Source organism: Dryobates pubescens, chromosome Z (genome assembly GCF_014839835.1).
Source record: "Dryobates pubescens isolate bDryPub1 chromosome Z, bDryPub1.pri, whole genome shotgun sequence".
In the NCBI taxonomy this organism is placed as follows: Eukaryota; Metazoa; Chordata; class Aves; order Piciformes; family Picidae; genus Dryobates; species Dryobates pubescens.
The window spans coordinates 65,656,944-65,673,628 of record NC_071657.1 but is presented as its reverse complement, the minus strand read 5'-3'; the positions used below and the strand labels follow the sequence as shown (position 1 = coordinate 65,673,628).

The following is a 16,685-nucleotide window of genomic DNA, read 5'->3' as shown; positions in this document are numbered from 1 at the left end:
TGTGCTGCCCAGGGAGGTGGTGGAGTCACCAACCCTGGATGTAGTCAGCGGTCACTTGGATGTGGTGCTTGGGGATATGGTTTAGGGGTGAACCTTGTAGAGTAAGGTCAAGGGTTGGACTTGGTGATCCTGAGGTTCTGTTCCAACCTGAATGTTTCTTTTATTCTGTGATTTTTGTGAGAGAAGTTTAAACAATGACAGTATTTCTGCATCATTGGCTACTTGTGTGGGTTTACCAAAATGCTTTGACACCAGGCAAATCAGCAGTTCCAGTTTGTGAACTCAGTTACATATATCCTGACATGAGATCTAAGAAGGAAATAGCTGCTGGCCTGCTGTTTTTATTGGCAACATGAGACCTATGTGCTCAGGTTATCAGCACTGCTTTAATGTTGCTCCTGTCAGCATCTTGTAAGAGGTTTTATGTGTGAAAATTGGGTGATCATCTTTGCTGGGGAACTGTGTGTTCCATGTGATCCTGGCAAGCATTCAGTATTTTCTGCTTCTCAAACTATTAATTGTGATCTCCTTTTTTAAAGCAGTTTCTTATTTTCCAGTGGTATTTACTTTCCAGTTAACTTAAAAATTCTGTCAATTTTAGTGTTTCAATTTCTGTGTTGTTTTTTTTCAGTGTCCTAATCAGGGCCTTAATCTATCAATGTTTTTCCTGTGCTCAGGTTGTGTAGTTTATGTGTCTTCTAGAACGCGACATTCCGTTCTGAATAGAGAAGCAAGCATCCTTTGATATTAGTCAGTATCTATGTTTGTACTTATTGATGTAAAGATAACCATATACATATTAAGAACCTCCAGTTCAATGGATATGTAATTTCTTAAAATGAAACTACAGTCAATGGGATTTTCTTAGCATGGCCAGCTTCCTAGATCTGCAGTATGTGTATATATATATATACACACATATATAAATGTATCTATATCTATCTATCTATCTATCTATCTTTTCCAGTTGGGCAGGTATAGTAAATACCAGCTTCAAAGACTAGATTGAAAGCACTGTAGATATTGATCCCCTTCACACTTCAGTAGACCTATCCTGCAGTAGTATCATAGTATCAATCAGGGTTGGAAGGGACCACAAGGATCATCTAGTTCCAACCCCCCTGCCATGGGCAGGGACACCCCACACTACATCAGGCTGGCCAGAGCCTCATCCAGCCTGGGCTTAAACACCTCCAGGGACGAGGCCTCAACCACCTCCCTGGACAACCCATTCCAGGGCTTCACCACTCTCATGGGGAAGAACTTCCTGCTCACCTCCAGCCTCAATCTCCCCACCTCCAGCTTCATTCCATTCCCCCTAGTCCTAGCACTACCTGAGATCCTGAGCAGTCCCTCCCCAGCCTTCTTGTAGGCCCCCTTCAGATACTGGAAGGCCACGATTAGGTCACCTCGGAGCCTTCTCTTCTCCAGACTGAACAGCCCCAACTCCTTCAGTCTGTCCTCATAGGAGAGGTGCTTCAGCCCTCTGCTCATCCTTGTGGCCCTTCTCTGGACACCTTCCAGCACCTCCAGATCCCTCTTGTAATAGGGGCTCTAGAACGGGAGGCAGTACTCCAGGTGGGGTCTCAGCAGAGCTAAGTAGAGGGGGAGAATCCCCTCCCTTGCCCTGCTGGCCACACTTCTCTTGCTGCAGCCCAGGATCTGATTGGCTTTCTGGGCTGCAAGTGCACACTGAGAGCCCCTGTTGAGCCTCTCATCCCCCAGCACCCCCAAGTCTGTCTCCTCAGGGCTGCTTTCCAGCCAGTCACTGCCCAGCCTGGATCTGTGCCTGGCATTGCCTCGACCCAGCTGCAGGAGCCTGCCCTTGGTCTTGTTGAACCTCATGAGGTTGGCTTGTGCCCACCTCTCCAGCCTGTCAAGGTCCTCTGGATGGATCCCTTCCCTCTAGCTGTCAGCTGCACCACACAGCTTGGTGTCATCAGCAAACTTGCTGAGGGTGCACTCAATGCCACTGTCCATGGCACCCACAAAGATGTGGAACAAGCCTGGTCCCAGGACTGATCCCTGAGGGACTGCGCTTGTCCCTGGCCTCCCCTGGGACATGGACCCATGGACAGCCACTCTTTGGGTGCAGCCATCAAGCCAGTTCTGTATCCATCTAGTGGTCACCCATCACACCCATGTGTCACCAGCTTGGAGACCAGGATGTGGTGTGGGACAGTGTCGAAGGCTTTGCTCAGGTCCAGTATTTTTTACAAGCAAGTATTTTTTATCTTCTATGATGAACCACCAAAGTATTGTTGTGTTATATATTGGAATAATCATCAGCTTTTAGAGGCCTATGGTATTAAAATCACATGAAAAGGAAGAGTATTGTTTCTTGCAAAACATCTTGAGCCCAGGAAAGGTGGCATAGCTCCTACTGTTTTTCATCTAAGCTTTTGACATCTCCTAAGGCTTAGAACAGAATGATAGCTATTATTAGTTAGGTAAATTAATCCCACCTACAATGCTTTTCATTCTGAGACACCAAAAAGATTTATTTCAGTTAGGGGTGAAAGCAAAATAATGGTGGTCTTAGACCTTGAAGCACGTCAGGTTTTCTAGGCTATATAGCAAATTGTTTCTTAAGACTTTTTTCCAAGATTGGTTCATTTTTGGCAGCACTGCATCAGTAAGGGGGGAAGAAAACCTGTCCTGAGGAGAAAAATTCCTAAAATTCTGTAGAATTTCAAAGTGAATTTAGCAAGTGGACTCCTAGGAGCATTCATTCAAACATTGCAGGAGGCTACAATGAGAGACACTGGGATCTCTATCTTTGGGATACTCAAAACTTCACTGGCGGAAGCCCAGTTCCAGAGCAGGCCTTGTTCTGAGTGGCACGTTGGACTGGAACACTAGAAGTTTGTATCTCAGTGTCTCGGTCCGGAGAGGGAAGGAGACTCAGTTCTTTTGAATATTTCCATGTTGTGAAATGAGAGGCACAAGCGAGGCCAAAATATCAACAGCTAGGCTATTTATTACATAAATAAAATGGAAATAAGAAAGGGAGAGGGAGAAAATAGAGAGGGAGGGAGAGAAGAGAGAGAGAGAGAAGAAGAAAGGAATTATATTACCACACCCCTCACCGTCCCCAAGACAGTTTGAGTCTGTGGAGGAAAGGTGCTGCAGTAGATGCTGGGTTTGTAGAGAAAGGGTGCTGAAGCTTTGGCTGGAGAAAAGATGTGGTCCTCTGGGCAGCTTCTTCAGCTCCATGAGTGGCAGCAAGCGGGACTTAGGACACGGAGAGAGGGTTCAGTCTGCTTCTCCCTGGCTCCACAGCCTCTTTTCTCTGACGCAGCCTTGGCCTGGGCTTTTCCTTCCTCCTCAGCGGCATGGTCGTCCTTCTGCGTTTTTCCTCTCCTAAGCCAGTAGTGGTCAAGTCTTTTATACAGTTTTTAGTCCTTAGGTATGTGTCCAAGCATTGTCCCTCAGGAATTCAGGGGCCAGGAAATCCTCCTTAGGTAAATATTCAGGTATCGTTCCCCAGGAAATCTTTCTGTGCCTTTCTCTGTGTGTGGGCAGGAGTCTAGATGGAGGAGGGAGGGGGGCTCCACCCCCTCGTCTCCATCTACCTGCCCACACACTCATTACACATCAGGAAACAGGTGGTGAGTCCATTGTCTCCCCATCCTCCCTTCCTGGGGGTATCTGATAGCTGGAAATGATCTTGTCCTGAAGGCGTGATGGCTGGGTCCTTGGGCCATTGTTGTAGGCCAGCTGCAGTCAGTGTTATCATGCAATACAGGCAATGGCAAGGTGATTTGCATCCAGGATTGGTCTTTGCACCTTCTTTCCAGTGGCTCTGCCCAACAACATATTGTCTGGGCAAGCAGCAAGTGATTTTATCTTTGTTGAGTCACACAAGGAGTTTGGACTCTCACACTCAGTAAATTAATCTGTAATTGTTGGAGTTTTCTGCTCTATGAATGCAGGAGTTCAATCCCAGTCTAGCCATTGGAATCTCATAGTTTGGGCTAAGTAGATGTGTCACCCTGATCTTAGTTCCCATTATGTATTCAAAGCCAATATTGATGCTCCTGGTCTGTTTTCCTGTGTTCATAATTCATTCTATGAAGCTTCTTCAACTGATATATTTCCTTTCTTCCAAGAATTTTTATGATTAAATTTTAAATTATGGCATTTCAATTAAATTATGACAGATGAAAACATCCTGTTTTTGTGGTTTCTCTCCCTACCAGTAACAACTAGAATGTTTTTTAAAGAGGAAAGAGAGTAAAACAGGGAGGTGGTGGAGTCACCATCCCTGGAGGTGTTCAGGAGGAGACTTGATGGGGTGCTTGGTGCCATGGGTTAGTTGTTTAGGTGGTATTGGATTGATTGATGGGTTGGACGTGATGATCTTGAAGGTCTCTTCCAACCTGGTTTATTCTATGTATTCTAAAACAAAGGTACAATAAGGAAGGAAGGCAGTTTAGTGGATGGGTGACAATGTCATCAGTGCACTGAGTTTAACCCATGTTAGCTGTTTTAGTATTGGTTCTGCCATGTCTTCATTATGGGATCTTGAAAAAGTCACTGTCTCTGGACTCATCAATTTGCCCATGGTTTGGGAACAAAGCTTTCTACAGATAAAACTGTGATGGGGACACCAAGCCAGCATGGAGGTCAGCAGCATGGAAGTTCACATACTGGAGGACTTAGTTCAGCTCAACCATCAGGCCACAAAGGTGCAGGAGGGCTGAGGTGAACCATGGCACAGAGTGATTTAGGAGGCTGCTATGTATTTATTTTTTTCTTTCTTTCTATCTATCTATCTGCCTTAAGCTATATAGATATCTGCTCTTCTGCATCATTGTGTAAACTGTTATGACAGGGCAAGGGATAATGATTTAAAAGAGGGGAGATTCAGGCTATAGATAATAAGGGAAAAGTTATTTACAGTGAGGGTGGTGAAACACTGCCACAGGCTACCCTGAGAGGTGGTAGAAGCCTCATTCCTGGAAACATTCAAGGTCAGGCTGGACAGGGCTCAGAGCAACCTGATATAGTTGAGTATGTCCCTGCTCACTGCAGAGCAATGGAACTTGATGACCTTTAAATGTTCCTTCCAGCCCCAGCCATTCTATGACTAATCTCAGTTTTCACAGAATCACAGAATGGTCTGGGTTGGAAGGGACCTCTGAAGGTCATCTAGTCCAGCCCCCTCTGCATTAAACACAGGCATCCTCAACTAGATCAGATTTAGTTCATCTAAATTTAGAGCTCATCCTAGCTGGTCATCTAAACAATTTTCCTGTAGTCAGTGAGGGGAGAGAAGCACACTGAGTGATTGATTTTGGCCATCTATCTTACAAAGCAGTGAAACATCTCTGGAGACACCAGTTTTCATCTGTGTCTGTAGCAGGAGTTTGCTAACAGCTCTTCTGGAGATCTGTCGTGGGACAGCCAACGTTCAATCAAATGAATTTTGCATTTCACATACCACATGTGTGTTCTGAGCAGACCTATAGCAAGAACTTTTCTTCCAGAAAGAAAGCTGGATTTAATAGAAAAAACAAAGGAAAAAAGAAAATAAGTTTAGAAGCAGCACACTATATAGCCTTAATTAGGTGTGTATGTAATTAATGCTATCAAGACTGGGCATGAGCAGATGTTTTATTTGCCACTTCTAATACAATATGGTGGGCTTCCCCCCCCCTTTCTGAATAATGTGCACCCAGAAAATTCAGTTGCTATTATAACAGAGTAAAGACCCATAGGTAAAGCAGTCTTGTGCCTGAACTCTAGAATTTTGACATGTAAAAAGAGGACACTTAGGAGTTTGGGTATGTTTGGGTCTAGGTAGTATGGTCTTGGTGTGTACTGCTTGGTGTACAGAAAGTCTCAGCATACTACTTACAGTTCAGATATCTGAGTGAATGGACACTGCATTACTATTTTCTGTCAAGAACTAGCTGTATAAAGAAAAAATAGGGCTTTTAGTTCTCCTTTATCTGCATGTGGGATGTTCATTGGTTCCCAGGGAAACCGTTAAGGTAGGATTTGAAGAATTCAAATGAGAAAATAGGATAAAGCAAAGTTGGAGGCAGAATCTCTTACAAAAGCCTCCAGGAGTGAGTGAGTAACCCTAACCATTAACGAGATTTGAGGTGGAGGTTTCCATTAGTGAATGAGAACCTAAGAATTGATCCTTACAGTATGAGAGGCATAAAATCATACACAGCAAAGTAATTTTAGAGATGTGACGTGGTGTTTTCAGCCTACATAATACTTTAATCCTCAGACCTGGTATTCTAAAGCCATCAGCTGGGGTCAGTCAGGAATGTTTACAGCAGTGGGTAACGTGGCCAGTTCACTTCTTTTTTCCAATCACATTTTGCTCTCAACTGCACTGCTATCCTCTATGCTTGTGGAAGTGGACATCATTTGAATCTTTTCACTGCAAGACAAATAAAAAATTGCATTTGACTCACTATAAAGTGAATATTTGCTGTGTTTGAATGCTCTCTCTAGACATTTGCTACTCTGTAATAAAGCCTCTTAGTTTTTAAGTGTTTTTAAATGTGTTCTCAATGTGTTTTTAAGATATCTGGACAAAGTTTTGAGTCATTGTTCCTAACCTGGTCCTGTACTGGAGATGCTCCTTAGGATGAGGCTATTTCAGTCTGTCTGGTTTGTACCGTTTAGCTGGTGCCTTTGACTTCCAGATACCGTCCTAGCTTCTTAAACCTACTTCCTTGGACATTTCCTTACGCAAGGCCAGAAGGAACAAACCGGGCTGCTAGCTTAATCCCTCCTGGGGACAAACAGGAAGGCAGGTGGTGGTACACATGCCAAGTGACACAATTTCATCACCACCCTCTTTAGCTATGGGGAAGCTACATGTGGTGATTCTCACCATCCTTTCTGAGTCAGATTAACTCTTTCCTTGAGGCTGAAAGGAGCTGCCCAAGCATCAAAACGGGCAGAGTGCATGACTTTCTCAATAGTTTGGCTGTAGTTTAGCTCTTTTTGCACACGATAGTTGACTCTCCAGACTGTGAAAGAGCAGTTCCCTCTGATACTAGGCCAGCACTTGAGCAATAGGTGAAGTCTGAGGCTGTAGGTTTCTGTGTGAAGTTCTTTTCAAATCAGGCAATGTGAGTTATCTTTCCTGGGAAGGAACAAATGGTAATAACGTGCCATAGCCAGTGCTGGCCATTACAGAACTGCACTGAAAGTTATCATTGAAAGGATGGATTGAAAAGTCTTAAGATTGATACTAACTTCTGGTGTTGAAAGTTTTCCCATCTGGAGCTGACAGGTCTGATCCTCTCTCTGTGCATGGGTAATATGCAGGATGCTGCTGGCTACCTCTTCTTTTGTGCTAGTACATCCCTCCCTGACCCTTGCTGAAAATCTTTGTTGCACACTGGCATGTTGTGAGCTCCCTGGTGGCTTGTGTGCACTTCTCCACATGCAGTGATGGCCGGCAGACAGGCAGGAGCTGCAGTGCAGTATGGCTTTGCAGTGGGTGGGGATCACAGAGTGTTACTCTGAAGGTTTTCAGGAATTGAAGTGTCATGGCTGAATTCTTCATCCACTTCCAGCAGGTGCTATTTCGTTTATCTTCAGAAATACTTGCTTTTCAAGTGTTGATTCCTTTTCAGCCTGTGGTGGAAGACTTAAATAATAAAAATCACATCTTGTTACCTTATTGTCATATTGAGAACTCGTTCTCTGAAACCCATAGTTCTTGTTTTGTCTGAATCTCACATTGCAAAATACAGAAGAGTTTGTGTCCTTCGGTGTCCTTCAGACTGGCCTTAAATGGCAGTAGCATGAAGCAAGCAATCAGATGCCATTAGCAGCCTTCTGCTGGATTAATGGCCAGTGAAATCTGGTGAAGGTGCCTGGAGCTTTCTAGCCTCACTGTTGTGATTTTTGTACATAATTGCCCACAAGCAGCTACCCAGCGTCCAGCTCAGCCACACAACATCTACATCAGCCACGGCATCCTGCTGTCGGGCTTGTGCACCCACACATCCCTCCCCACCAGCTTTCCAGCTAAGGAAAATTGAGGCCAAGCACCTCTGCCAAGGTTACACAGAGAAGCAGTAGCTCTCCTGCATTTAGAAATCTCCCATCTGTATATGGCTCTGGGGCATTTTGTCCTGGCCACTGGTGTGACACATCTCTTTATTCTCCTGTCCACTTGAACAGAGGCATGATACAATGTTGTCTGAAGATTTCATCAGGGCTTGCTTGAGAATGCCACAAGTCACTTTGTGGCCATCACTTTGCAAACACTTTCAGCTGACAAAAGCCTGCACAGCTGCCAGAAGAGTCTATTCTTAACCCTTCTCTCCAGCTTCCCTGCTCATACCTTCTGTATAGCCTTCCCTCTTCTGTTTTTTGGAAGTGTTTATGTGCTGGACTGGGATGCTGATCCACAAGAAAAGTAACCTTTTAAATTATTTTTCTTCCTGATTTGTTCTAAACTGTATTCCCTCACTGATAGTCATGGCACATCCATGCAAGCACTAATTCTGTACCTACCTTTGTTTACAGTGCAACAGAATAGACAGGTGGCTAACAGCAGGGCAGGTTTGCTTTGAGTACCAGTTTAGGCCAAGCTGTAGTCATACTGCAGCTTCATGCTCCAGCCATTAAAAAGCCCATACTGTCCTGTCACACCATGAACATTTCCATAGAATAATGTAGTCTGTAACAGCTAGTTGTAAGTGCTCAAGGGAGCAATATTTTTTGGTTTTGTTTTTAATCAGGGGCTGTTAAACCAGATGCTGCGCTTTCATTATGTGACTGTGCGAGTCTCAGAGAATCAAAGAAAACCCTTTCTGTACCCAAAATAGATGTATTTTAGTCTCTTTCAGATTGAGGAGATGCTGTATTGCCCCAGGATAGCATGCAGGCAGTAACACAGTGCACAGACCAGGCTGTGGATGCAGAAATTGCGAGGGGAGGAGAAAAGGCCTTTGACAGCCTCCCCAAGCTGGGAGGCAGAGGTCAGAGAGGGGAAGGGAGCTGTTGTGCTTTGGATGTTCGACTTGTCAGAATTTGTTTAGTGAAAAAACAGAAATGTTTCCCAGAGCTCTTTTTCTGAGCTCTGAGCACATCTGTTACATGTTCAGAAAAAGAGCTGAAATAACAGGGAAAAAAGATAACTCCCTAGCATGGAGAAGGAAAGATACCCATTTCTGGCTATCCAGTTCCAGCTGTGAGGTGGGGAAGCTTTACTATCCCAAAAGAGTTTGAGACAAAAAGGTTCCTGGTATCATATTCAGGATGTTAATGCTATCATGGATCCCCTGGAGAGCATGAGCTGACCTGAGAATGCCTTATACCCAGCTCAGTGCCTATTATATCATTGTAGCTCATTGTTAACATGGGCAGAATTTTCAAGGGGAAATAGAGGTTTTTGGCAGCACTAGTCTGTTTGGAACCAGTGAAGTAACAGAATCATAGAATGCACTGGGTTGGAAGGGACCCCTAGAGGTCATCTAGTCAAGACCCCCCTGCAGCAGGCAGAGACATCAGCAACTAGATGGGGTTGCACAGAGCCCCATCAAGCATGACCTTGAGTGTTTTCAGGGATGTGGTCTCTACCACCTCCGTAAGCAATCTGTTGCAGTGTTCCAGCACCCTCATAGTAAAGAACTTCTTCCTAACATACAACCTAGATCTACCCTTCTCTAATTTAAAATCATTGCCATGTGTCCTATCACTAACAACAGTCCCTATGCAATTTTTTTGTAGGCCCCTTTCAGTTACTGGGAGGCCACTGTATGATGTTCCCAGAGCTGAACAAACCCAACTCTCCCAGCCTGTCTTTGTAGCAGAGGTGTTTCAGTACTTGTCCACTCTTGTGGACATTCTTCATCCAGTCCATGTCTTTCTTGTGTTGAGGGCCCCAGAGGTGGACCAGGTCTCACCAGAGAGGAGTAGAGTAGCAGAATCACCTCTCTCAATCTACTGGCCGTGCTTCTTTGATGCAGCCCAGTATGTGATTTGTCTTGAGGGGTGTATGTATATATTGTTGACTCATGTCAAGCTTTTTGTCCACCAGTAACCCCTTCTCTGCAGGGCTGCTCTCTGTCACATCATCTCCTAGCCTGTATTGATAATGAAGATAGTTCTGACCCAGGTGCAGTACTTTGTGCTTGTCTGGTGGTGTTGGATGACAGGTTGGATGCGATGATCTCGAAGGTCTCTTCCGGTCTGGTCCATTCCATTCCATTCCATTCCATTCCATTCCATTCCATTCCATTCCATTCCATTCCATTCCATTCCATTCCATTCCATCTCACAAGGTTCACCCAGGCCCACTTCTCCAGTTTGTTCACATCCTTCTGCATGAGATGACTTTAGCATATTGACTGCACCACTAAGTGTGGTACCATCTGCAAGCTCAAGATCTCAAATCACCTTTCATCTTACTTTCCACCAAACATCTATAAAAGGCCGGAGTCCAAACAAAATGAGTCAGAACATGTGGGGTTTATGGTACCAACAGAGCCTTTGAAATGGTCTGGAACAGGAATTGGGATAGGGAAAACATGATGATGTCACTTGGAGCCAAGGAAAAATTCACCTACACTTAAAAATGTCTCCTAAAGAGCACAGTCTCTTTTCCATGCTTGCTGCCAATTGTACTTGATTAATCAGGTTTCTGTGGGGGTGTCTTCCTTCACTCTGTTCCCAACAGCATATTTTTCATAAGGGATCTTAATCTGTTGCAGATCATTCTTTGCCTGGAAGAAGACAGTTTTCCCAAAGAGTTGCAGTATTTTGTCCTCAGAAATGAATACAGTTCTTGCTGGAAAGCCATAAATGCCTTCCCAGGGCATCAGCCCCACAAAGGTGTTTCTTCTTTTAAATAATTGTGTGTTGTCTTCCTTGCAAAAGAAAGAGTGATGAGAGTACAGCTGGCTTTAATCCTGAGGAGCTGAAGTTTTCCTGGTAGAGACTATTAGATAGTTTCAGAGCAGGGAGCATTTATGTGCCATACACCTGTTTCCAATAGCTCCCCCACTTCCATAAAGGCAGCTGCAGCTGAAAGTCCTGTTCAACCTGGGGAAAACACATTTTGTAATGATTTTCCACCCTGAATCTAGATGGGGTCAAACTGAGGCAGCTGCCATCCATATCCCATGAGAAATACTACAAATGGTGCAATTAAAATAATTAGTTAATGCCTTTTTTTATGCGTCATGGGGGAAAAAAAGCTTGGAATGGCTACTCTGCATATTGGTCTAATATGATAGTGGATAATTCCCAGGATTGCTGTAAGCTTTCCCTAGGGCTTTAAAAGAGCTTGTGGGTGCTTGGCCAGGTGCAGAATTAAGGATTTCTATTATTGGTGGTAAAGGGGTAGTTTAAAACCATTTGTGCAGTAGATTTTCCTGTGAGAACCACAAAAAAGGAATCTGAACTGATAATAAAGTGGTTTGGATTCTGCATTCTTCCTTGGGAATCAAAATTGCCTCCCATTGATTTAAGCATGTACTGGCTTAGGTTCTGATTAAGCAGAATTTGCTTGATGATTCAACTTTATGGGGGATGTACAAATGAAAACTACATGGCCAAATACGCCCCTGGCACAACTCACTGAAGTCTGGCATAGACTCAGTCGTTAGTTGCTTGTTGTTTGAGGGTTTCTCTGCAACCTTCAAAGGGTGCAGCAAGTGAAGATTTCTTTTGAAGGTATTTTAGCTCCTTCTCCTGAAATGTTCACAACAAACTAAGAACCACACCTGGAACTCTATCCCCGGTATTTGTTAGTGCCATAGCAGGTGGTATTTAGTCTACAACCAAGTGACAAAAGGGTGAGCTACATCTAAAACCCAGGACAGATTCTCTTAACGATCATTAGCTTCCCTGATTTCACTCCCTGATTCCATCCAGGGGCTGCTGCTATCTTCCACCTTCCTGACGTGATTACAGAATAGCCTAGCTGAGGAGGTTCTGAGTGGCTCACACAGTGATTCTGGGATTTAAGTACACATTCTGTGAAGCTTTCAATGCTTTTGCCTGAATCCTCAAAGGAGTTTTTAAGTCTTAATGGGATCATGTGGTAGGGACTTCAAAAGCTGCATGCTATGTAACTGGGCATTTCCATTTTAGTAGTTTTAAACTATTTGTGTTGATTTCTAAATTCTTCCAGTTCAGGAATAAATGGTGTTTTAGGGTATCTGATTTTATTATGTTGTATAGAAATGTAAGGCCAGACCATTTTTAAATGCTACTGGAGGGGAGAGGAAGTATTGTGATCCCCCAGACTTCACTTCTTTTTAACTGTGAGAGGAGAGTTAATAGTACAAGTGGGAAGAAGGGTTAGCAAAGGGGAGTGCTAGTCATGTGAACAGAATGCCAGCAGCAAAGCTGGCACATGTTGTTTCATTTGCATGAAAGTATGTTTTATTCATCTGCTGATGGTTGTCTACTGTATCTATAAGAGAGGAAAAGAAAAGGACCAGAATATTACTGGAAGTGCAGGTGAAATTCTGTAGCTTTGTCCCCCTTCAGTGGTAGCTGGCTGTAGGAAATACAAACTAAAAATTTCCCTGAAATTAATACAGGTATCATTCAGTGGATTAACTATTAAGGGGGAAACATTCATAGCTTATTTCCTTGTGTTAGTGACTTGGCATTCGCTTCAACTTGTTTTCATGCTGTTTTCACACCACCTCTCTCACCAGCGTTTAGGCATCCAGCGTGCAGATACCTGCAACAGAGCTGGTCATGCCAAGCTCCCATTACAGTCAGAAAAGACAAATGCATTTTTAGGTTGTGATTCATCTGACATAGCTTAGAAATTTAGTTTGGGATGAAAAGAATGACTAGACTCTGTGGAGTGTATTGGCTAAATCTCAGCTTACTGCATGGAGGGTTTCAGCAGGCTGTGGGTACATCCTTTTATGGTGGGAGTCAGGTACATCTATGTTTAGTGCTGTTCATGACTAGACTTCCTGTTTCTCACAAGCTGTGTGTGATACTTGTCTTAACCAGATGATCCTGGAGCACGTCGAGTAGTTCAAGATGGCAATGTTTAGAGAATTGAGTCCTGTGCTCAGTCAGGTGAACCCTGCTTTGCAGTCCCCAGACTGACAAAATCATACATTAAAAGGCAGAAGAGTCTTTTTCCTTAGGCAGTAAGTGGAAAGCTTCGTACAGTTGCCCTTGCTACTCCTGCAATGATCTGCCTGCATGGCCAAGAAATGCCATGATTGCTAGTTCAGAATGAGGGAGGAGATGCTATGGAGGATCAAGCTACTCATCTGCAGGGCAGATGGAGTGTTAGGTGAGGTGAGTAGGTGGCAGATTACTCCAATGCACCATGCAGAAATCCCAGTTCAAGTGGTGGAAGGAGCCATGCTTTCATAAAAGTACCATTTTGCCTTCTCAGTGCATCTTGGAGAGCTCAGCACTGCAGTGTAGCACTTTCTGAAGTCATGAAGGAAACCTGATGACACATGGAGCTGAACCTAAACCTCCTTCCAATTAGTAAATGATAGTTAGGGCTTTTGTCTCCCCGAGGATGAAGATAAGGATGAACTTGTCTTTTGGCCTGCTGGGAGGAAGTTTATGTTAAGAAAGCACTGGGTAGTTCTTCAAAAATAGTAAACTAGGGATTAGTTAATGATTTTTTAAATTGATTCTCTTACTCTTAATAACCTGTTAAAACCAATGGGCTATGAAACACTTGGAGCTGATGTTTGAAGTCAGCTCGGATGAATATTATTGAACTGTAACTCTTTTGTAGCTCTGTAACTTTTCACTGGCTGCTGGGAAAATAATCCTTTTGGCAAGAGTATGTAAGTTCTGGAGCACAGAATTGCCTTAATGGCAGAGTGGGGAAGGGCAGCAGACGTGAATGAGGTGTTAACAGCTTTTCTGCATGTTTTAGGGAAGGATAATGTGCTGGTTCCGGGCAGTAGCTAGTGAACTCAGGTACAAATTTAACATGCAAAGTCAAGCTCTACTCTGTGCAGAATTTGCAGGGACTTACCAAGTGTGTGGCTAAGAGCAAGATACAAATCTTGTGAAGCTGGTGACCATCTAAACTGAGATCATGTGACACAGCACAGTGTTTATTTTGAAAGTACTGATTTTTGCAGTGACAGCCAATTCCCCTGCTTCATCAGCTAGAAGAAGCAAACCTTTGTCCTCACTTTGTCCAGAGCAGATGGATGCTGTATGTTTAAACTTCATTGGATTTCCAGGACAAACCTGTAATAGCATCAAAGGCAAGCACCTGAACAGGAGGGAAATTGATGATCATGCCACAGTGTACTCTGTGCTGAAAGGCCTTAATATCACTGTTGCTTTGTATTTGATACTGTATGTTTTCCCAGATGGGAAAAATGAATGAAGGAACTCGGGGCAATGTGTTGTGAGGATTGGTTCCAGACCTGAAAGAGAAAAAGCAAGAGAAAGTGGGAAGCTAGAAAGCTGTGAATTAAGACATAATGACAGTATGCACCAGTATAGCATATATCCTGCATGATCACAGTAAAAAAAAAAGGGGAATTTAGTGTGGTTAAGTCCCATTTTATTAAGCAAATACTCTGCCTGTGATTCCAGTGGAGCTGAACTCAGCAGTCTTCTTGTTTGCCTGCTACTCTCATTTACCCACAAACAGTGCTAGTTACGATTTTTGTGATCACATCAGGGAAGAGCTTTCCTCATCAGTTAGCTGTGAAACTTTCAGTGTGAATCTGGCACAGTGGTTCATGTTTTTAAAGTGCCTCATGGGTTACAAAGGAGGAATACTGATTTAACTGTTCCTGTCTAATCCACAGCTGTGAAATGGAAGCCATGATAATGTCACAAAACGAAAATCCAAAATGATTTAGAAACTCTATTGGATTTAGAATAAACCAGGTTGGAAGAGACCTTCAAGATCATCACGTCCAACCCATCAACCAATCCAACACCACCTAAACAACTAACCCATGGCACCAAGCACCCCATCAAGTCTCCTCCTGAACACCTCCAATGACGGCGACTCCACCGCCTCCCCGGGCAGCCCATTCCAATGGGCAATCACTCTCTCTGTATAGAACTGCTTCCTAACATCCAACCTAAACCTCTCCTGGCGCAGCCTGAGACTGTGTCCTCTTCTGGTACTGGCTGCCTGGGAGAAGAGACCATCATCCGCCTGTCTACAACCTCCCTTCAGGTAGTTGTAGAGAGTGATAAGGTCACCCCTGCGCCTCCTCTTCTCCAGGCTAAGCAACCCCAGCTCCCTCAGTCTCTCCCCATAGGGCTTGTCTTCCAAACCCCTCACCAACTTTGTTGCCCTTCTCTGGACTCGTTCCAGCAAGTCAACCTCCTTCCTAAACTGAGGGGCCCAGAACTGGACATAGGACTCAAGGTGTGGCCTAACCAGTGCAGTGTACAATGCAGATACAGTATTTCATTTAAAACTGATTCTGGAAAGAAAGAAAGCAACCATCTGATACAGCATATCTTAAATGTTGACTTTTTGCTGGTCTGAATCACAATTGTCATCAGCAAATTTGCAGATGACAGCATGCTGGGAGCAGATGTAGATCTGTTAGAGGGCAGAAGGGCTCTGCAGAGGGACCTCGACTGACTGGACAGAGTCCAACAGGATGGCATTCAACAAATCCAAGTGCCAGGTGCTGCATTTTGGCCACAACAACCCCATGCTGTGCTACAGGCTGGGGTCAGAGTGGCTGGAGAGCAGCCAGGCAGAAAGGGACTGGGGTTGCTGATTGTGAGTAGGCTGAACATGAGCCAGCAGTGTGCCCAGGTGGCCAAGAAAGCCAACAGCATCCTGCCCTAGATCATGAATAGTGTGGCCAGCAGGAGCAGGTAAGTCATTGTGCCCCTGTACTCAGCACTGGTTAGGCCACATCTTGAGTCCTGTGTCCAGTTCTGGGCTCCTCAGTTTAGGAAAGATGTTGAGATGCTGGAATGTGTCCAGAGAAGGGCAATGAGGCTGGTAAGGGGCCTCAAGCACAAGTCCTATGAGGAGTGGCTGATGGAGCTGGGGTTGCTTATGCTGGAGAAGAGGAGGCTCAGGGGAGACCTTATTGCTGTCTGCAACTACCTGAATGGACGTTGTAGTCAGGAGGGAGTTGGTCTCTTCTCCCAGGCAACCAGCACCAGAACAAGAGGACACAGTCTCAAGCTGTGCCAGGGGAAATTTAGGTTCGAGGTGAGGGGAAAGTTCTTCACAGAGAGTTGTTCGTCATTGGAATGTGCTGCCCAGAGAGGTGGTGGAGTCACCATCCCTGGAGGAGTTCAAGAGGGTGTTGGATGTGGCACTTGGTGCCATGGTTTAGTCATGAGGTCTGTGGTGACAGGTTGGACTTGATCTTTGAAGTCTCTTCCAGCCTTGGTGATTCTGTGATTCTGTGAAAGTTAGATGTATTGAAGTATGAGTTTGCAGACTCTGAGCCCAAATAGTCAGGTGTTTACTGTGCTTGAGCTCCAGATTTATCTTCCTCCTTCACCCAGGTCCAAAGCCTTACTCTTTTCATTGCCACAATATGCTTTGTTGCTGCTGTTCACTCATGCAGATCTTACTTATTGTCATTTGACAGAAACCGAAAATGCTTTACCAAGAACAATTTGTTCCCAGCAAGACCTTTCTACACAGTAATGTGAAAGCATCAAAGTGCCAGGAGAACTTTTCAAAAATAAACTGCCCTGATGCTAAAATAAGCTTTAATTGATTGAGAAATGCTCTG

General features: G+C 44.3%; 1 protein-coding gene across 3 annotated transcripts in view; it reads left to right on the top strand.

Annotated features, from left to right (window-relative positions):
- ST8SIA5 (ST8 alpha-N-acetyl-neuraminide alpha-2,8-sialyltransferase 5) overlaps positions 1–16,685 on the top strand; it is a 106,192-nt gene that overhangs the window by 20,371 nt on the left and 69,136 nt on the right. Inside the window, exon 1 of one of the 3 annotated variants that reach the window (XM_054178416.1) lies at positions 10,726–10,824. The exons of the other annotated variants lie outside the window; for them this stretch is intronic. The gene's annotated coding sequence lies outside the window, so the exon portion shown is untranslated. Of the gene's footprint in view, positions 1–10,725; positions 10,825–16,685 lie in introns of those variants that run through there. 3 annotated transcript variants of the gene reach the window in all.